This window comes from Canis lupus, chromosome 33 (genome assembly GCF_048164855.1).
Source record: "Canis lupus baileyi chromosome 33, mCanLup2.hap1, whole genome shotgun sequence".
Lineage (NCBI taxonomy): Eukaryota > Metazoa > Chordata > Mammalia > Carnivora > Canidae > Canis > Canis lupus.
The window spans coordinates 23,150,912-23,173,047 of NC_132870.1; the positions used below are offsets into that span (position 1 = coordinate 23,150,912).

At 35.0% G+C, this 22,136-nt stretch overlaps 1 long non-coding RNA gene across 1 annotated transcript; it reads left to right on the forward strand.

The window, feature by feature from the left end:
* The first annotated feature begins 2,856 nt into the window (after positions 1 to 2,856).
* Positions 2,857 to 16,709, forward strand: LOC140623452 (uncharacterized). The gene is made up of 3 exons (XR_012023068.1): positions 2,857 to 2,976; positions 11,499 to 11,533; positions 14,875 to 16,709. It is a non-coding gene; the product is annotated as an uncharacterized lncRNA (long non-coding RNA).
* The last annotated feature ends 5,427 nt before the right edge of the window (positions 16,710 to 22,136 follow it).

Genomic DNA, 22,136 nt, shown 5'->3' on the forward strand with positions numbered 1-22,136 from the left:
ACTAATAAAGAAGGATTTTACAAGTACTGCATATTGTGTTTAGAAATAATAATTTAAATTATGTTGGAAAATTAAATAGATCAAAATAAAATTAATCCAATAAATACATTTCCTCTAAAATTAGCATCCTTAAAAGTTAAATGCCAACTAATTTATACTAAATTTGAACAAACTATTCACCCCAAAAAGAACATTGCTAACATTACTATATTTTTAGGTAATTACTGTTGGTGACAACTCATTAATTTTATTTGTTAGACTGCTCTTTTGTACAGATTTCTCTTTTGAGTTGTCTGTGTTATGTGCAATAGGGTCTTTGGCTCCTTTGCTTTTTCCATATAATGAGTAATGAAGAAATTGAAATTTGGGGCTCACATTTATGCTCAACTACAAATGTGGAATCATTAGGCATGAAAATATGGGATGGTGTAAAAAGAATGTGGCAATATTCTGATTCTTCAAACTCCTACTCTTACCTCTAGCTCTAGTTCGTGGGAAAAAAACAAAAACAAAAATCTTGGGGCACCTGGGTGGGTCAGTTGGTTAAGTGTCTGCCTTTGGTTCAGGTAATGATTTTAGGATCCTGGGATGGAGCTCCGCATAGGGTCCCACATTGAGCTCCCTGCTTAGCAGAGAGCTTGCTTCTCTCTTTCCCTCTGCTGCTCCCCCTGCTTGTTCTCTCTCTCTCTCCTCTCTGTCAAATAAATAAATAAAATCTTAAAAAAAAACAAAGATCTTTTTGATTCTCATTGTAGGACCATTACTGTTAGCACACAGTGAGTAACAGAAGAATTGTTTTCCTAGTAGAGCTGGTAACTGATACATAGCAATTCAGTAAAAATTACATAAAATAAACTTGTAAATGATTATTTGAAAAATGGAAAGCTCATTTGTAAATGAATAAAAACAGTAAAAATATATCTACTTATTTGGAGACTTGTAATGAAGTCCATTGTCTTTTTTTTTTTTTTTTTTTTTTAGGGGAAAGCAGAGGGTACTTAGCTTTGTTCACCTATAGTAGTTTCATGATCCTTCTTTATTCTTATTATATGTGTGGCAGGAAGGGAGAATGTCCAGTCACTTCTTTTAAAAATTTCCATCCCTAATTATTGGCTACTCTTTCTGTCTCAGCAGAGGTTCAGGGCAGGGTGGACATAAAGGAGAGGGAGTAATAGTTAAGGAGAGCAGAAATGTACTTATTTTGACTACGTTGACATCTGATGGCTCTGTGCTCTCTGATCGCAGCAGCTGTTTGAAGAGGATTCTTCTGTGGAGCATTTTTAATGGGTTATGTGAAAGTCCCCCTCCATCTCTAGGTATTTCTTACCTGAAATAGCCTCAAACTTCACTGTGTTATCTGGTTGCTTACTCCCTTTGTAGCTCCCGAGAGTTTTCTCCAAAAATCTTAACTCACTAATTCTTTACAACTTGCTCTTTCATCAACTCAGTGTGGCTGACAAGTCTAAGAATCATGTAACTTTTTTATGTTTAACTGCTTTATAAATTTTGTCTGACACTTCCTTTGAAAAACAGCATTTATTCTACTTTGGTATCCCAGCTTAATCATGCTCCCCATCATGGAAGTATATTCAAAATGTGTATTGAGGAAAGACTTTTGGCAATTAGCATAGCTTTGAACCCATGAGGTGCCATAATTTCATTGAAGATCATAAGATTTCTTTTGTTTTACATTGGGGACTGCCAGAATCAGAAAGAGCTCTGCTTCCTGTTCCCTAGAAAGTGACTCAGGTGTCAATTATGTTTACTTAATTTATTGCTTCTTTCCTGAAGTAGGAGGTGGAGGGTACTCAGTGAAAAGGGATTTAAGAGTTGCCACTTATTCTTAATAATATTTTCAACGATTGGAAACAAAAACATGCTCAGTTCTCCAGTATGATAAAGTTAAAGGATCCCTATAATTAAAAAAGGTATTTCCAATTAAAAATCTATTTCTTATAAAGTTAAACATAATTTACTTATAATTTGGATTTTTTTTTAGAACTTAATCTGTAGGTCTCTCCCCACCCCATTTCCTTTAAGTTGCCTGAATAATTATATTCTCAAAGGATCTTCAGTCATTCAGACTTTTGGTCTACACTGCATTTTGCCTCATGAGAAGAGCAGACACTGACAAAAATGGCTTCTCATTATAAGCCTGGAATGTTAAACATAAGATGTAAAAATAAAATTCTCATTCAACTGGTATATGCTCAGTTTTTCCCCTGATTCCCCAACTGAATGTTGATTTACACTTATGCAGAATCACTTACTCTTTTCTTTTTGTTCCAAAGTTATTTCATATTTATTCACCTGCTCTTTTCAGCTTAAGGTATGAAAAAGGCCACAGAAAACTTTGAAATGATAACCAAGAGTATTGTTTGCATGAGGATAGTTTCTTCTGATTCTTTAGGTAGAGGTACTGTCAGTCAGATTTTCCATTTGTAGCAACAATGGATTTAACTATGAAAAAAAATTATTACCCTTATACTACTTGAATTTTTCTCCCTAGATATTTCCCCCGAAATCTTTGTTTTACTGAACTATATTGTGGGGCCTTTCTTCTTCTTCCCTTTTTTCCTTTTATTCCTTCCTTCCTTCTTTTCCTTTATTTAGATTTAAACTCCAGTTTCAACACTTAGTTACAATGACTCAGTTCCCTTATCCACACAACTGGATAAAGCAAGCCCAGACATAAGTATAAAATAAAGCAACCCATGTGAAGAGCTAAAGTGGCACAATGCTTCACATAATATGATAAAGTTATGTAGAAAATTAGGAAAGCCATCAAAAATATTAGGTGTGGTTAGTCTCAGTTTAGTTTTATTTCTTCAGTCTATTATCTTTTGTTTCTTCCTGTCAGGTGAACCCAGGCTGTGTACCAACTTTCAGCTAGGTTCCTCATTAGTACTCCTATTTTCCATTTTATGTGGCGTCCAGCATCCTTATCAGAGGCCCTGGCCAACCTGTTCAGCCTCTGTAAGTATTGTTTACTAAATACCCTCAAGTAGGGTCTGCTTCAAATTGGACAAATCTCCTGGAATCATAATTGTATCATCAGCTTGAGGAGAAGAATGAAAGCCATTTGATGGCCCAAACACAATTTTCTTACGCTAGGTACTGACTCTGGTTCAGATCTGATCCAAGTTTACATGTCACTCTTGTGATTAGAAAGCTAGCTTAAAATCACTAATGTTTTAATTATAAGGAAAATCAAAGAGAATAAACTAAACAGCACATATTTCCTATAACTCAGACTTAACAAATGTCAAGATTTGGCCATTTGTATTTAAAATTCTTAAAAAGTCTATTAAAACTACACATAAAATTCCTAGCTTCCCAACCTTTCCCATCCTTTCTTAGCTTGAAGAAATTTCATTTCTAAAGTTAGTATACATCCCTTTTATCTGTTTCATAATTTACCATCATCTCATAACAGCCTGTGCTTTCAAAATTTGCATATGTGATATTGTATTGTATGTCTCTCTCTGAATGATGGTTTTGTCATTCAATGGATTTATGAATAAGGATATAAAGGATATATTTAAGTTTAGGTTATTCATTTTAAAATATTCACACAATAGAATCTTCTTATCCTCTGTGTGTGTGTGTGTGTGTGTGTGTGTGTGTGTGTGTTTTGGACATTTGAGTTCCTTCTAGCTTTTCTTTATTATAAGTAATGGTAGGAAGAGCATCTTTACACATGCAAGTGTTCTTGGCATATATGCAAGAATATATTTCCCAAAGTGAAATTGCTGTGTTGTAGGGTATGTATATCTTCAGATTCCCTTTGGCATATTGTTAAACTAAGATTTCTTTCTACCAACCTGGGTTGTCATGCTTGGCTGCCATTCCAAACAAAAAGAGAAATCACTTGGAATAAGGTGTACCTGGCACCTTTTATTGGGCTAACAGTGTAGAATGAATCCTGTTCTTGGTCACCATTTTCCCTGCTAAAGTACCCACAGAACTAGACATTATTAACATCCCACATGATTATTTTACTTTGTAAGAGTTTATATGTCTTAACTGGAAATAATTCTACTAGATTAAAAACACAGCATACTCTGTGTTTACCCAGCACACTCTGAAAAGATAAAACATAAGCTCTCACTTTCTTTTATTCAGAAATCAGTGAATGGCAGGTTGTTATCTGAATAATGAATTTAGCCAAAGTCATGAAAACAAGTCCTAAAAACAGACCAAAATCCACTTTATTGGGATTTTGTTATCTAGTTATGTTTAATATTTACTTCATGTAACACAATTGGATCATAGCTAATCATTCATTTGGCTCTAAATGTTAATTGTTTGTTAACAGATAAAGATTTCTCAGAATGAAAAGAGTACTTGAGTTTTATCCAAAAAATAAAGTGAAACCCCACACAAATGACTTATTAGATTTAAGTTTGTAGTGGCAGTTGGATGAACATGATTAAAAAGCATTAGTCTTCAGTTGAGGAATTAATGAATTATATATCCATGAATGTTTAAAAGACAGAAAAGTATTCAAAAGTGATCATTATTATTTTTCAATGTTAAAGGATTGAATATATAACATGAATATGGGGATCCCTGGGTGGCGCAGCGGTTTGGCGCCTGCCTTTGGCCCAGGGCGTGATCCTGGAGACCCGGGTTCGAATCCCACGTCGGGCTCCCGGTGCATGGAGCCTGCTTCTCCCTCTGCCTATGCCTCTGCCTCTCTCTCTTTCTCTCTCTGTGACTATCATGAATAAATAAAAAAATAAAATCTTAAAAAAAAATAACACGAATATGATGTCTTTGAAAGACAAGTCCATGTCCAAATGATTAACAGTAGGGAGAATAAGGTTATAAATTACAGTTCACATAAGGACCGAGGTTAGACTATGTTGCATATCAACCCAAGTCCTATGTAAAGATTTATAAGCACAGATAACATATACTGGTTAATTACTATGTACCAGGCACTCTTCTAAGCATTTCACATTATTTATCTTTATAATCACCTTATAGAGTAAGGGTTATGACTGCATCCTCATTAGATCAAGCACAGAGAGTACTAAGAAGTTAAATAAGCATGCAGCACATATCTTTTTATGGTAACTGTGGTTTGGTTCTTTTTGGGGAAAAACAGTTTTAAGAAAATTAAAGCCAAAGAGAGAGTGGTGGAGGAGAGAGAGAGAGAGAGAGAGTGAAAGTGAGAGACCACATTTATATTCTTTCTCCTGTTTCTCTCTCCTTCCTCTGACCATGAAGAAAAGTGAGGTTCATATGTTCAGTCTTAAGAATCAAGCTACTCCTGTAGTACTTATCAATCATCCGTTTTGAATATTCTTTGGGAACACTTGATGAAGATTGCACAATTCCTCTGATGAATGTGCAGAGGGAAGAGATGTTGCAGCCCTGTTTTGAAATGATTGAATAAGTGGCTGTGTGCCTTACCCTCCACCGTGCACTGTTGGTATAAATTGAAGTGATTGCTGTAAATGAACAGAGTTAGAAGCCACTGCATGTTTGGGAGAATGTGGAGGAGGTGGTTGTGACAACTATTGGCTATGGAATTGGAAATACAATTTCACTGTGAAACATTTCTAAAGATACTGCAGGCTAAAATTTCAAAGTATCTCCAGAGGATTCGGTTTTATTACTCACACTGATGTCCCTGGGCCTGGGCAGTTCCAGCCTTGGCTGCTCTCTGAAATTTTGCCTGACTCCTCTGGTTTCAGCCATTAGACATAATTTGTTTCACAGTCTCTCTCTGTCCCCCACCCAAATAAACTAATCTCAAATAATTGACATTAAGGTAACAGCAGAAAAGTAGTCTCAGAGAACAGCTACTGGCTATGAACCGTCAGCTGGAGAAGGCAGATGGCTACTCTTTGAGCAACAAATATTGCCTATGAAAGCAATTCTCTACACATGAAAGCTGATCTTCTTGTTGACTTTCATTATAAAATTGGAGACTTGCTACACAAGAAAATCTGACAAATAAAATAGAAACACATTTAAAGGCAACAAATTTAAAAATAAATGTTTAAAACTGATTAATGCAATATATGCAGCTATGTAAACAGTGAGTTTGAAACAAAAAGTTCTTTTTGTGTTTCTTAAGTTAGTTTACGTTGGATAAGTAAATTAATCAGTTCAAACAGAAAAAAAAAAAACCCACATTTGGCTCAAAGGTTTTTCAACTACTTTTGGTCTTTATTTCCTTCACATTCTGTAACAGAATGCTATCTATAGTTCCCTTTGATTGAACAGATTAGGCCTGGGAGTTTAAGAATATTCCCAGTTTATCATTATTGTTTTTTAAAATAATAAACATGCTTATTTGGTTGAAGGAGAGGGAGCACAAAAGAAAGGACATTAAATTATAAGAAACTGAATTCATCATGTTCCTATTCCACAGTTCATAATCTTTAAGAAGACATTTTGCTAAACATCATATTTATTCTATATGGTTTTTTAAAAAAGATTTTATTTATTTATTCATGAGAGACACAAAGAGAGAGAGAGAGGCAGAGACACAGGCAGAGGGAGAAGCAGGCTCCATGCAGAAGCCTGGCGTGGGACTCGATCCTGAGACTCCAGGACCACGCCCTGGGCCAAAGGCAGGCACTAAACTGCTGAGCCACCCAGGGATCCCTATATGGTTTTTAATTCATCTCTCCTGAACTCTACTCTTTGAGTGAATTGTTACCATCTAGATTTAGTGAGGTCAGATCTTCCCTTCACTTACTATCTGAACTTCTCTCATTTTGAGTTTCCATTTCCTTTGACTCCTTTTTATTCTATATTTTTCTGCTTGCAAATCTGATATATATTTAATCAATCAGGAACTAGGCAACTGTCCCAAACTCCTAGCTGGTTGACAATATTGGCCAATTAATATTACTTATTGCCACTCAAGGTCACTAAACAAAAGATGCTGTTCTCTAGAGAGAACTCATGACTACTATCTGCACTAACACCTCACCACTGCCCCTTACTTCATTCTTGGGTGTGCTTGATAGGATTATTTTATGTTCAAGAATTGTAGTGAAGTACAAATGCTTGGGAGTTCTACTTTTATTTTCTTTTTTTCTGAATCTGAGCCAGTCCTTCAATGGAAAGAGTTAGAAGTGGCACTGTGTCTCTTCTAGGCCTAGACTTGAAGAACACTGGTGGATTGGGGCACTGGGGTTGCTCAGCTGATTGAGCTACTGCCTCTGGATTTTTGGCTCAGCTCATGATCTCAGGATCATGAGATCAAGACCCATGTTAGGTTCCATGCTTCCAGAGTCTGCTTGAGATTCTCTCATTCCCTGTCTTTCTGCCCCTCCCCTTGCTCACATGTACACTCTGTCTAAATAAATAAATAAAATCTTAAAAAAACAAAGAACAGTGGTAGCTTGAAGTATTTTCTTCAAATGCATGCTGTTGAGATGCATTCTCTTAGACATGCTGTGAGAACCCCAGCCTGGTGAAGAGGACAGGAACAGGGATGTTTATTTAGTGGTATGGTATTAGGGTCTAGAAATGTCAAGATGAAGAGAAAGGGGGATTATGTAATGAGACCCTGTCCATGCAGTTCTTCTCCTGTCTGCGGTTTGCTTCCCTTTGTCTAGTAAGTTATGTCTAGTCTGGTGGTATGATGAAGCACTGAGCCCTCCTTCCTGCTGGGTGTTGGTAAGGACCAAGTCTCCCTTACTCCCTTTGAAAATCAGTCCTAGGTACAAGAAGGACTCTTAGGCCTGCCTAGGCTGGGCAAAAGAACCTCATTAAGTCTGATATAACTTCTAAGGTTGTACAATGGGCTTTGCTTGCCAAACTTTCAATAAGGTTGTTCCTCATCAGATGTTCTTTATCTATAAATCTCCCTCAGGGAACTTGAGGAAGGATAGCTGTGGCAAAATCTGATTTAGATATTCATGATCCTCAGCCCAGGCATTTTTCTACTCTTTCCATCTCATCACGACCATTTTCAATTGGGCTTTTTAGAGGAAAGGATTATGTGTTTATGTGCCCATTTCCCCAACTAAACCTATAGCCTCCTAGAGGGCAGTAATCATGGCTTCTGTAATTCTGCCTCTAGCATTTGGAAAAGAGTGTCAGCCATCGGAGAAAATTTATGGAGCTAAACTGGAGACTGGAACGTTGGTGAACACACAATTTATTTGTCTTCTAGCTTCTAGTAACTAGGAGCCTGGCTATGCTATGTCCTTGAACTTATGACTAAAACTCATTAATTAATTAACCTGAACAGCTCTTTATATTGGTATCCTCTTTCCCATGACATATTGGTTGGTTAAATTGGTGTAAAGATGCTATCGGTTTTCTGGTACTTTTGTTTGGGATTATTGCGGTGTACTCTATTAGCATAGTTTCAAGGTTACTTGTTAATGTTCTCTCTGTGACCATTCTATTCTGATGTAATTCATTCTCACAACCAAATTTGTATTTTATGTCATTGTTTTGATTGTACTACAAAGATTAAAGGGTCAATCCATACTGTAAAATCTTCATTCTTTTTGATAATCATTTTTATCCTTGAAGCATCCAATCCTCCATTTTTTAAAAAAATGTACTTACCGTTTGTGTATGTGTGTGTGTGTGTGTGTGTACTGCCAATTCAACTCTTTCATTATGTTGGTTGGTCATGAACAATGCACAAAAGAAATGATAGACTAAATGGACTTTGTTTTTACCCAAATGTGTTCTTGATCCAGCAAACCACTGAAGCAACTTGAAGATGTTTAGAATGGGCAGTTTGTGCCAGATACTCTCTATTTGACTTTTTGGATCCACTTTATACTTTTGTTTCCCATCTTGCTCTGTCCGTGGGAGGCTGTCCTCCTATGACTGAAACAATGGACTCCATTGCCTCGTTTCCCGTTAGGCTCTGCCTATGTTAAGTACTCGCAGTAAATCATACGATGGAAAGACACAGAAGCTGTGATGTATATCCTTGTCCTATCTCCTTCCATCCTTGTTTCTATATGGTTCTGCTTGTGCCTTTGTTCCTATATTAAGGGTCATAGCTGTTCAGATTAGTTTCTCCCTGACAAATGTGTATCTTGCTAATTTTGTTCATTACACCTTTCCCTTTTTAGGAGTTGCAATGGTTTCTTATAATTATTGATACTGAGATTTTTTACCGTTACTTTTTGTGTAAGTTTGTCTATACCTTGTAATTTGTTTCCTCAATAAATTGTCTTTGATTACTTCTACTGTGCCATATCTTTCTTGTCAGAAAACTTGAGGGTTAATATTCCAAGAATTTATAAGCCATCCTTAATTTTTAGACTACAGAGAAACTTGCATTGTATATTCCATAAGAGTTAGAGCCGTGCCCCATAAATTTAAGCAAGACTTTGGAAAATATGTATGACTGATAGTGAATATGAAAAAGTCAGTGAATCACTTTCTCCAAACCACTATAACTACAACCCCAGGGATATTCCTTTCCTAACAAATCTTTGAAGAACTTATTTCACCTGTGCCTGACAAACAAAACTATTTTTTTCCATGTGGCCAATCATATTTATTCCTCTCTTCACCATTCTTTCTTTACTGCCTCACTTATATATTTCCTGGTTCTTGGATGTCCATATTGTAGTTCCAGCTTTGAAAATTTCATGTGAGCATAACTACAAAATAAAGTTCAGTTTTTTCCCCTTTTAAAAAATGCTTAAGACCTGCCACAGATTCCTCCCATAATTCTCAGCATGGTACTCAGTCATCACATCTAAATGGTCTAAGCTTCTGAACTTCATTACTTATAATCCATGTTTAAGGAACTATTCTTTTTTTTTTCTTTCTTTTCTTTTTTTTTATGGTAGAGCTATTCTTCTTTCACAACAGTTTAGCATGCTTTTATGGTCAGGGTGCATTTTCTTTGTTTTGCTGTTTTTGTTCCACCCCTCATTTTTGCCAGCTATTAAGGCCCTTGTTACAATTTCATTTATCAAAGTGTTTATATTCCTTTGCTCTTTATTTTCAAATTTCAGCGTATAGCTTGTAACAGCTTATAACTAGATATACAACAATATATTTTACATAAATTACAAGATAACTTTCATCATCCCTAGCAGAAACCAGGCAATATTTTATTTTTAATTTTTTTCAGTTTTTTAAGGATAAATCAAAGAAAGATAATTATCATATGATCTCACACATAAGTGGAAAATAAGAAACAAAACAGAGGATCATAGAGGGAGAGAGGGAAAAATAAAACAAGATAGAATCAGAGAGGGAGACAAACCATAAGAGGGCATGTGATGTAATGAGAATTGGGTATTATATAAGACTGATGAATCACTGAACTCTACCTCTGAAACTGATAATATATTACATGTTAATTAATTGAATTTAAATTAAAAAATAAATTTAAAAATAAATAAATATCTTATTATTTATTTGAAAAAGAGAGAGAGCACAATCAGGGGGAGGGCAGAGGGAGAGGGGAAAAGCAGACTCCCTGCTGAGCAGGGACGCCCAATGTTGGGCTTAATCCTAAGACCTTGGGATCATGACCTGAGCTGAAGGCAGATGTTTAACTTACTGAGCCACCCAGGCATCCCCAGGCAATTATTTAAATTAATTTATTTGTAAATTCCAATATAATTAATGTACAGTGTTATATTACTTTCAGGTATATAATATAATTAATATAATATAATATAATATAATATAATATAACACTTTGTGCTCATTGTGATAAGCGTACTCTTAATTTCCATCACCTATTTCACCCATCCCCCCTCTTACCTTCCTTCTGGTAACCATCAATTTGTTCTCCATAGTTAAGAGTGTTTTTTTCTTTGTTTTTCTCTTTGTTTTGTTTCTTAAATTCCACATAAGTGAAATAATATGGTATTTGTCTTTCTCTGACTGACTTATTTCACTTAGCATTAAACCCTTTAGATCCATCCATGTTGTTGCAAATGGCAATATTTCATTCTTTTTTATGGCTCAATAATACTGTGTTTGTGTATGTGTCTGTGTGTGCATCTCACATCCTTATCCATTCGTCATTGATGGACATTTGGATTGAGAAGCCAGGCAATTTTGTTAATCCTATATTATAATCAATGAAATTGGTAGAAGAGGAAGTTTAAGTCCCATTTACCTAGTTATAAAATAATAATAAATTGCATATCTATGTATTTATCTATATCTTGGTCAGCTTGTGGGGCATCTAATCTACTTAATGGTAACCCAGATTTCCCTGTTTTGATTATGAACTGAAAAATCCACAGGATTCTGAGAGAGTGAAATATTGACAGAAACCTAGTTCTTCCTGCATGTTACCTTTATGTTTCTTTTTTGGTGAACTTCTAACATGTTTCTGGGTCTTTGAAGAGTTTCTCTAATTCAGACTCATTACATCAGAAAAGGATATATATATAAAGAAATACATCCATACATACATTTATATGAAGAAAAATAAAAACTCTGTCTTCTATCATTATCTATACTATTGTTATTCTATTTTATTTCAGTAATTTATGAGACTTGAATTTTTTTCCTCTTATTAGGAGAAAAGAGATATTTTGGCTACCCTAAGGAAATGGTGAGTATTTGATGATGTGCTATCATTATATGATTTCGTATGACAGTCATTTCTAAATATTAAGGAACATTATTATTCTACCAAAGTTATAGAAATAATGTTTGCTACAAGTAATCATTTTTACAACTACTCTCAAAGTTAGAACATTTTAGTAACAAAATGCTAGGTATATATGTAAGCGATCTTTAAACCTATATTTTCCCCAATCCTTGAAATTCCTCTTAACACAGCAGGCTTAATGGTAGAGTCATTCCTGAAAGAAAAATGTTTCTATGATGCAAGTGTAAGAAATCCATTTTACTCTTCTAAGATAAAATGATAACATCCATAGATTTCTTATTTTAGAAGAAGAACAAGTGAATCATCATACTTATCTCAATAAGAATTCCCTTCTCCTCTCCTTCCTCCTTCTTCATCAAAGGAAACATATGAATTTTAATTTGGAATGTAAAAAAAGCAAATTCGTGGTCATTTTACTAAGCATTTATAAGCTCTTCATAGGAACAACTCTGGATGACAGTTATTATTACTACCTTTAGTTTAAAGCTGCAATCTAAACCAAGTTGACGGATTCCAAGATCACTGCTTTTTGCAGGTCACCTTAGTGGATGTGTAAAGAAAGACTGATCTCATTTTCACAGAGAATCTAAGGAGAATAATCTTTCTAATGAAGCATAAATAACAATTGTTAGCTGGTTACTAGTTTTCAAAGTCCTTTTCTCACACACTTTAGTACCTAACTTTGATGCTGATTTCAGCCTTATTTAATAATATCCGAGCTCATTTAATAGTATGATGTCTTCAACCCATTTCCTATATGAAGGGTTTAATCTTAACATCTATCACTGATATTAACTGCTCCCTTTTGAGTAATTTCTTTGGTACCTCTCATTTTCCAAGAATTTACTTTTTTTTCTAACTCTAGGTAACAGAATTTCAAAATCAAATGTTAATAAAAAAGTAGTTCTGAGCTCTTAAACATTCGGTTTCTGGATAGAAGCACAGATTAATATATTCTATCATAGGCTCAGTTTCCTAAATTTTGGGTATGGGTAGAGAATGCAGTACTGGGGCACCTGGGTGGTTCAGTTGGTTAAGCGTTTAACTCTTGATTTCAGCTCAGCTCATGATCTCAAGGTCATGAGAGCAATCCCTGCATTGGGCTTCCTCCTCTGCTCAGTCTGCTGGAGATTCTCTTCTCTCTCTCTCTCTCTCTCTCTTTATTTCTCCCCCTGCCCTTCCCCCCACTCATACTCTCTCAAATAAATAAATAAATAAATAAAATCTTTAAAAAAAGAAAATGCAGTACTAAATCTGTTAGTTTGGTAGTGAGAAGTTTTCAGAAGTTTGTTAAACTTATCCAGAGCATGATAGCAGGTGATATCAAGACATTTTTATGGAGATCTTTTTATTCTGGGATAAGGAGCATCCCCTCCTTCTTCTGACTCTGTTCTCCTTTACCCAGGAATAAATCATCTCCTCACCCAGAGTACCTCTAGCCAAACAACAACAACTCTCCAAATCTGTTTCAAGATTCAAGATTTGATTTTAAAGCATAAAATACACAACCAAATTCAAAGGAAAGTGATAAAGACATCTTCCAGGCCTCCTAAAGGTATTATGCATATAGGGAAAGGGAAGACTCTAAAAATTTACTACATGACTTGAGATGTACATCATGCTTAGCCTGGCATCTCCAGCTGCTTTTCACTTCTTAGAGACACAAAACTAGAAATTCAAAGCAAAGAGGTAAAAAGGAAAAAGAGAGGATGCTATGGAAATCATATAATGAGAAAAGCTAAGCTTAGCATATCACACAAAATATGTTTCCCATCTTTTGTCTTGAAGAACTGAGCTTGGCAATATTTCAATTCTCACTTTAATTTTTGAAACTGGAATTTGACTTTGTTAGTGGATTTTTCCCTAAGATTTAGGCAAGTTTTTTTTTTTAATTTATGTTCTTATAAATTCAGATATTGGCTTTCATATGTGCCCTACAGATAATCTTCTTAATTCAACAAGATCCTTTGCTTCCAGAACTAGTAAGAACACCATACATCCTATGAAAACTTTCCAAGGATCTATTCTGTACAGGAGTGGTGGTTTCTTTGGTCTAAAAAAAATGAAGTTAGTCTTAAGTATCGACAAGAGCAGAAGAACTGTGGAACAGGAAGTGGTATTTGGTAGATAATGTTTTAGGGCAGTTTTTGAGTAACAATATAACATTATTTGTGCATAGGGTATAGTAACCTGGGCATAAGATTTGATGGCCAACCCAACACTGATGTCAAGTTTTGGGTCTTATTCAGCTTTCAATACTCATTCTTTGTGTGGAACTTGATACAGAGTAGAAGTTCAGTGAATGTATGCTTGCCGTGCTTCAAGGCTATCTAGTGCAGACCCTTAATTTTCTACTTAATTTGATTTCTCATGAAGTCATATAAATTGCTGTGGCCCTATGAATATTAGGGGCTCAAAGAGTTTTACTAATAAGAGAACCGTTCATTTTTAATAAGCTGGCTAGGTAAGATGACTTGTCTGAGGGTGAAACTTTTTTCCCCTCTATTTTCCTTTTAGTCTTGCTTTTATGTAAGAGCTGAGATTCGTAAAATCATATACTTGATGCCTATTTTTGAAAGTATCCAAAGCCCTTCTCCTCTCAAATGTTTTTCATTTTCTGGGATTTTCTTATTGTCTCACAGGATGTTTGAGCTTTATAAAACCTTAGGTATAATTGGCTTAATTTGATGAAGACATTGAAATTCAGAGTAATAAAGGGAGAATGAAGAATAATCATCTATTGTAAATCAAATATGTCCTGGACATTATGCTATATTCCATGTGTACATCATGAATTTTGTAATTGTAAGGTAACACTTATTTTGTAGATGGACGTCTATTTAACCTTTTACTCTCCTGGCCAAGAAGAAAATAGTTTAAAACTTATTGGCATAGATTCACTGAAAATGATTTTAATCACCAGAGGGATTAATAGATATTTTTAGAAACCATATACAAATTAAAGGTAATTAAAAGCCAATTAAAAGAATCAGATTTTGATTGATGAGCTATTTTTTTCCCAATTTCCTTGATCCAGGAGTAACCTGTACAGTCCTTGTACTCATAAACACAATGATATTTTAAAATTAATATGTAGAGGCATTTCCTAGTATATTCCATTCTCTCCTTTGATTCTCTCCTTCCTTAATTCTAGGTGGACACACATCCATTTAAAAGATTACATTTCCCCCTCCTTTGTATCTAAGGATGAAGGTTTTTTACAGAAGATACTGAATAGGCTTATTAGAAAGCTATTTTTTCTCCCTTTCCCCTTCCTATAGTATTCTGTCTGCATCATGAAGATGATGACTGGGTCTCCAGAGGACAGAGAGAGCCTGGCTTTCTGATGGCATTGGAGAGCTGCCATATAAGCCTTAGCTGCCCACTGCTGAACTTCTTCAAAGAATAAATCCATATGTGTTTAATCAACTATTGTCAGATTTCTATACTAGCTACAATTCTCAACTGATATACAACCTACGACAGATTTGGAAGACCTCATTAGTGTTTTTAAACCGTGCTCCATCATTTTGTGGTTTCTTGATGTTACTCAGAGGTTTACCTGGGAAGGGTTGGAAAGATGGAGGATGTGAATCTCAACTCATCTGTGTCTGTCCAATGAAAACATTTCTAATTCCATGTATTATTACTTAGATATCTATAGGGCATTTCATTTGAACCAAGGCTCCATTCCTTAAAGTAATTTGAAAACCACTGAGTTTTAGATGGAAGTTTTCATCATATAATTGCTAAAACAATTACTGTGTTTCAGGCATTCTTCAATGTGCTTAACATATAATAAATCATTTAACTCTCTTAGTAACCCTGTGAAGTAAGTACTATTACTGTTCCCATCCTGTACATGAGAAAACCAAGGCACAGAAATATTAACTTGTACAAGATTGCACGTCTTGTATGTGACACAGCTGAGATTCAAACCTGGCAGCTTGCTCCCAAATCCAAGCTTTGATTACCATCCTGCTTCTATACACGTTACTAAATTAATGCTCATGAAGTGTAAGTGATTTTTCTCAAGTTCAAACAGAAAGTTTGTGGGAGACCTAAAGCAAGCTCTTAGGGCACTTAAGCCTGTTCCAGAACACCAAACACTATCCTCCTTCTGGTTTTCATTATTTCTGTATGACTCAACAAAGAAATTGTAAAGTCACTTTTCCAACTGCTGCTGTTGTAAATGAATGATGCCCCTCACAAATAAATTCAACTTTCAGCTTTCTGCTTCTTTTTAAAACATAGTTCTCCTGAATAGTGTAGCAGTGACACCACAGTTGGCTGAGATCTTTTCTATTTCTACTCCTTAGCTTTCTTGTAAACATTAATATAATCTCTTTCCTTATACTTCAAACCTTCTACTAATCCCAGACTGAAAAGTTTTAGGAATTCTAGAACATAAGTTGTCTAGTCTCAGATAGCTGGTAAAATCTGTGTTCAGGCTCTGCTGCACTAGTTCTACTTAAGTCAAATAAGCAACAACTAACTATGGCTCAACTGCCACCATTTCTTCTTCTTTTTTTCCAAGATTTTATTTATTTACTCATGAGAGATACACAGTGAGAGAAGCAGAAACATAGGCAGAGGGAGAAGCAGGCTCCTCGCAGGGGGCCCAATGTGGGACTCAATCCCAAGACCCCGGGATCAGGACCTGAGCCGAAGGCAGACACTCAACCACTGAGCCACCCAGGCATCCCTCTTCTTCTTCTTTTTAAAGATTTTATTTATTTATTTGAGAGAGAGAGACAGAGATAGTGACAGAAAATACGAGTTGGGAAGAGAAAGAGAAGCAGGCTCCTCACTGAGCAGGGAGCCTGACATGGGGCTAGATCCATGTCAATTATGAAATTAGAAATTATGGCTGCATACAAAGAAAAGAATTTGGTCTTCTGGGCATCTGTGCATGCAAACATTTCTCCTAGATGCACGTATTATGTTTCTTTTAATTTAAACCCACAGAATTTTATGAACTCAACAAAAGTAATTTTTTCTTGATTCAATGATTAAGTTTCTCTTAGGCCTTCATTCACACTAAATATTGTATGTAATTTTCTTACAATATAAAAAAATTCCAAAATAAAGGAAACAACGTACTTTTGGAATAGTACAGATGTCATCTCTTGGTTATTTTCTCCACTAATGGTTAAAGACGTTATTTGTTTACCACTTAACTCTGTTCTAAGAATATGAAAGAAGGGTACTTTTGTAGATGTGGAGTTAGATTATCATCATAATTCTGCTGAGTAGCTTCGTAGAATGATTCAAGCTGTGTAGAAATAGTAGCTAGACAGATGCCTTTGTAAGTTTCATTTAAACTGGCTTAGTTTCAATTACAATTTGCAAAGACACCTCACTTTTCAATTTGCCTAGATTTATTGGTGTTTTAATTCACAAGTGAACGGTGTAAGAGGTTCATAGAATGGAGTTATTAGTCACCCAAAGCTGCATTTTCCTGAACTAGCTTAGTATCACAATCATCTGAGAACTTCTTAGAAGGACCTATTTCTAAATTGGCCCCAAGATTACTGACTTAGAACATCTTGGGGTGGGCCCAGGCCTTGTAATTTTAAAACTTCTGCCAGTGATTCTGATGTGCAGTTACATTTGTAAACTCAGATTTAGAGGAAAAAAAAAAAAACAGTGTTAATCATGAGAAATATGAAATATTCTAAAATAGAGAAGATCAATTTTATTAAAAAATCATTCTGTAAAAGTCAGGAATTTGTGTTTCATAAATTTTAATACTATAGGTCATTTGTAAATATAACTAGAAATACATGTAACACTAGTACAACTGTGTGTGCCATCTTCTCTTTTTCCAATGAGTTCTTCATTTTAAAACTTAGAAATTATGAAGTCTTCACAATAGGAAAGAGTTTTTGAGAGGAAAGGGTAAAAAAATGTGGCTATCCAAAGGAATGAGGAAGAAGAGAAAATTTGGAAACCAGTTTTCTTTTTAAAAAGATTTTTATTATTTATATATTTGAGAGAGAAAGAGAGAAAAAGAGAGAGAGAGAGAGAGCATGAGTGGGAGGAGAGGCAGAGAAGAGGGAGAAGCAGATTCCCTACTGGGCAGGGAGCCCTAAACGGGGCTCGATTCCAGGACCCTGAAATCATGACCTGAGCCAAAGGCAGACACTAAACTGACTGAGCCACCCAGGTGCCCCTAGAAACCAGTTTTCTTAATTATGAAAAATTGCAGGTTTAGCATGGAAAGTTTAGAACACAGACATAGAAAAAGGTAAACATATAAAACCATTATTAGTATTTAAAAATACATGATTTCTAATCTTTCTTTAAACAAATAGGTACAAAATAAATTTGGGGTCATACCACAGATTTCAAAATTTCATTTTTTTCCTTTCAGCATTGAGACCAATTTTTCAATTCATTGAACATTACTCTATGACTTGATTTTTAATGGCAGCATAATATTGCAGTGTATGAATGAATATCTATTTGGTCAATTCCTATTTTAGAAACATTATGTTTTCTCATTTTTAATATTATAAGATATTATTATTTATAAGAATATTATTACAACTACAACATGGTATTAAAACTATCATTGCATGTAACCTTTAACTGTATTCTTATTTACTTGGAATAAATTACTAGAAGAGCACTAGTTGGATAAAAAAATTAATATTTTTAAAGATTTGGATACACATTTTCTAGATTACTCTTTAGAAATGTTGCACCAGTTTAACTGTCAGCTAATACAATGAAAATGCTATTTGCCTTGCATCCTCATGGAGTTTTAAAAAAATGAACATGTTTTACAAATTAATAGATAAAAAGTGTCTTACTATTTAATATGCATTTATTTAGTTGCTTTTGAAGATGGATATTTCTTCCTAAAGGAAGAAATTCTTTATATTTTTAAGTTGTCTATTGATATTCTTTGCCTAGTGTTTTCAACAGGCATATGCATCTTTTCTCTAACCGTTTCTAAGAACATTTTAAATCAAGAATATTGAAACTTTTTCACTCATATGAAATTTTTCCTATTTTTTGTTTTACTTTTAGGATATTCTTTTCTTTACATCAATTTCATTTTTCTGTCCTCACACTATTTCTCATGGCTTCTGTTTTTAGTCTTATTCCCTCTCCATGCCAAGATGAAATATTCTCTCTCTCTCTCCAAGTCATTCTCTACATGGCATCTTTATTGCATATTATATATATATTAAATAACTTTATGTGTGTTTGTGTGTGTGTGTGTGTGTGTCTCAGAGTACCTCCTTCTAGAAGAAAAGGAACACATTTGAAAGGAAGTTACATCCCTTCTTAATATCACCCCAGGCAAATTCCAGGGAGATCAGAGTGATGAGAGAAGCCCTGTGAAATAGGTTAGGTTTAGGGATGTAAAAGCAGCATGGCATGGCCACACAGAATACATATATACATATATAAACATATATGCATATATATAATTAGTATATTAAAATAATAAACAAATATATATTTAAAATATGTAAATAAGATATATGTTAGATTTTAAAACCTTTCAGAGTAAAATACACATAACATAAAATTTACCATTTTTTTTTAATGCACCATTCAGTACATTCACACTGTTAACATAATCAATCCCCAGAACTCTTTTCATCTGGTAAAACTGAATCTCAGACCTACTAAATAAGTCTTCCTTCTCCAATCCCCACAGCCTGACAGAGATGATCTCTTAAGAAACTAGAAAGATCCCTCAGTTACTGAACCCTGGGCAGCTACCTTGGCCTTTCTTCCCTGTTGCAGGAACTTCCTGCTGATTGCTGATACAAAAGAATTCAACTCTTTCAAACAGGAATTACATGAAGGGGTAAATCCAATTTCTATTCGATGAAATTATGAACAAATAATATACAGAAAAAATTCTCTGCATACAAAGAACACATGCCAGAAATATATTGTCACAGGTAGATGGAAATGATAATCTAACTTGGATAAGGAAAATGTAAGGAGTTAATTGCAGCTCTGAAGACAGACCGGAAACAGTAATACAAGAATTCAGTGAAAGCTACAGTTGACAGGGGGAACCAAGAAGCAGAAAACTGGAGGGAAATGGGAAGTGGCAAAATTCAGGAGAGAAATAGATATAGATGAGAAAAGTATTTTAGGGAAGAAGAGTAAATTACAAGGACATAAGAGTGAGTAAACATCACAGAAAGTGTAACAAGGAGGGGATGAGTTAATGATAAAAAAGCAAACACAATGAGGCAGAAAACAAGAAAGAGATGTCAAAAGAATAGAGAGGAATTTTAATATTTAGCAGACAGGCAAGAGATCTGATTTCCTGAAGAAGAAAACCAAAACAGGGATTAATTAGCAGAAGGGGAAGGATAGGGATAGGGGTAGGAGCAAGATTCCTGTGCTCCTGTTTCTTCACATGGTTTCGATTTGGGAATTTTTGAATGTATCACCTTTAAAAATATAATAAAAGTTTTAAATGGCTGTCACATGGTTAAGTCCTTTAGATTATAAGCTATTTTTATAGCCTTCATTTTTTTCCTTTTTAAAAAAATTTTATACAAGGAAAAGTTCTTTCCAGGCTTAATCTCCATAAACTGAGTTTATGGTTAGTCCTTGGCTCTTTCCTTCATTTACCTAGTGTCTGTTATAATTCACTCAGTTACTCACCAAATAGGTATTGTCTATTATGTGCCAGTCATCACTGTAGCCATTGGCTACATCAGTGAAAATATTAAAAAATATAAACTACGTGTTCATGGAGTTTATATTCTTGTTGCAGGGCAAGGGGAGAAAGAATCACATACATGTATTTATATATGTATGTAAAATGCATAGTATGTTAGATGATGGTAAATTTTTCAGGAAAAAGCAAAACAAATAATAGTGTACACAGTGGGAGAGGTGTGAAGGTGTTTGCAATTTTGGACAAGGTCATCAGGAAAGGCCTGCTAGAGGAAGAGATTCCTCTTTTATTGTAACCTGTAGGGACCCTGGCCAGATTTTTGCTGTTTTGTTAGTATTTAATTTGGATATTTTAGGCAGAGGGAGGAATTTCCTGATTTTATTTTGAGCTTGTTTTGATGAGAAATAAATTTTATTTTAAAAATCTTCTTAAGTGTTTTGTGATTCTTTCCTTATTAGAAATGGTGAACTAAAACAAACTCCCAAACAAATAAAATTGTGATTTCTCAGATACCTCCATTCCAGTCTTTTTGGTTTTGGCAGATAGATACTCACATATAAATGACTTTTCATGCAAATGCATTACTGGGAAAATTGTTTCCAGAATTGGGGTCAAAAAGTTATTAGAGAGAGGATGGTGGGGAGAGGTTATGGAAGAGCTGTAATTCTACTAGAAAGCAGTTCCTGCAACATAAGTTGGAGGCTTCTCTCTTTCTCATGAGTAAAAAATAATCTGTGTCTGAAATGTAGAAAATCTTCCACATGAGTTTTCTATACCTGCATTTCCCACCACAGGGGATTCTTCCAATATTTTACTAATTCTATTACAATCTGACTTTGTAAAAACAGGTGGCTTTTACAAATTAAGTTTCCAGTACTTTTGGAATTTTGAATCTTAAAAAAAAAATACTTCCACAACTATTTAAAAAAGAAGTGGGGGCAGCCCTGGTGGCTTAGCGGTTTAGCGCCACCTTCAGCCCACGGTGTGGTCCTGGAGGCTCGGGATCGAGTCCTAGGACAGGCTCCCTGCATGGAATGGAACCTGCTTCTCCTTCTGCCTGTGTCTCTGCTTCTCTCTCTCTCTTCTCTCTCTCTCTCTGTGTATCTCTAATAAATAAATAAAATCTTTAAAAGAATAAAATAAAAGAGAAGCGGAGGGCAGATGAATTAGGTATTGCTCACTTTCTGTCAAGAGAACCTAGAATCTTCTTTATCTTTTATTTTTAATTTAATATAATTTTATTCAAAGTATTTCATATATATGATTTGAATAGTTAAATAGTTCTTCAAGGTTTGTTTATTTATTTATTTATTTATTTATATTTTATTTTTATTTATTCATGAGTGATACACACACACACACACACACACAAACACAGGCAGAGATATGCAAGGAGAAGCAGGCTCCTCACAGGGAGCCACATGCAGGACTCCATCTCCAGACCCTGTATCATGCCCTGAGCTGAAGGCAGATGCTCAACCACTGAGCCACCCAGGCGTCCCTTCTTTAAGGTTTATAATAAGAAATGAAAACCCTGGGCTCCATTCTGTCACAATCTTATTGTTATATCCCAGTGTAAACCATTTTCAGTATTTAGGTTTTTTTTTTAAGATTTTATTTATTTATTCATGACACAGAGAGAGAGAGAGGGAGAGAGAGAGACAGGTAGAGGGAGAAGCAGGCTCCATGTAGGAAGCCCGATGTGGGACTCGATCCCAGGTCTCCAGGATCATACCCTGGGCTGAAGTTGGCACTAAACCACTGGGCCACCAGGGTTGTCCAGTATTTAGCTTTTTCTTTTCTCTTCTTTTCTTTTCTTTTTTTTTTTTTTTTTTAAGATTTTATTTATTTATTCATGAGAGACACACACAGAGAGCG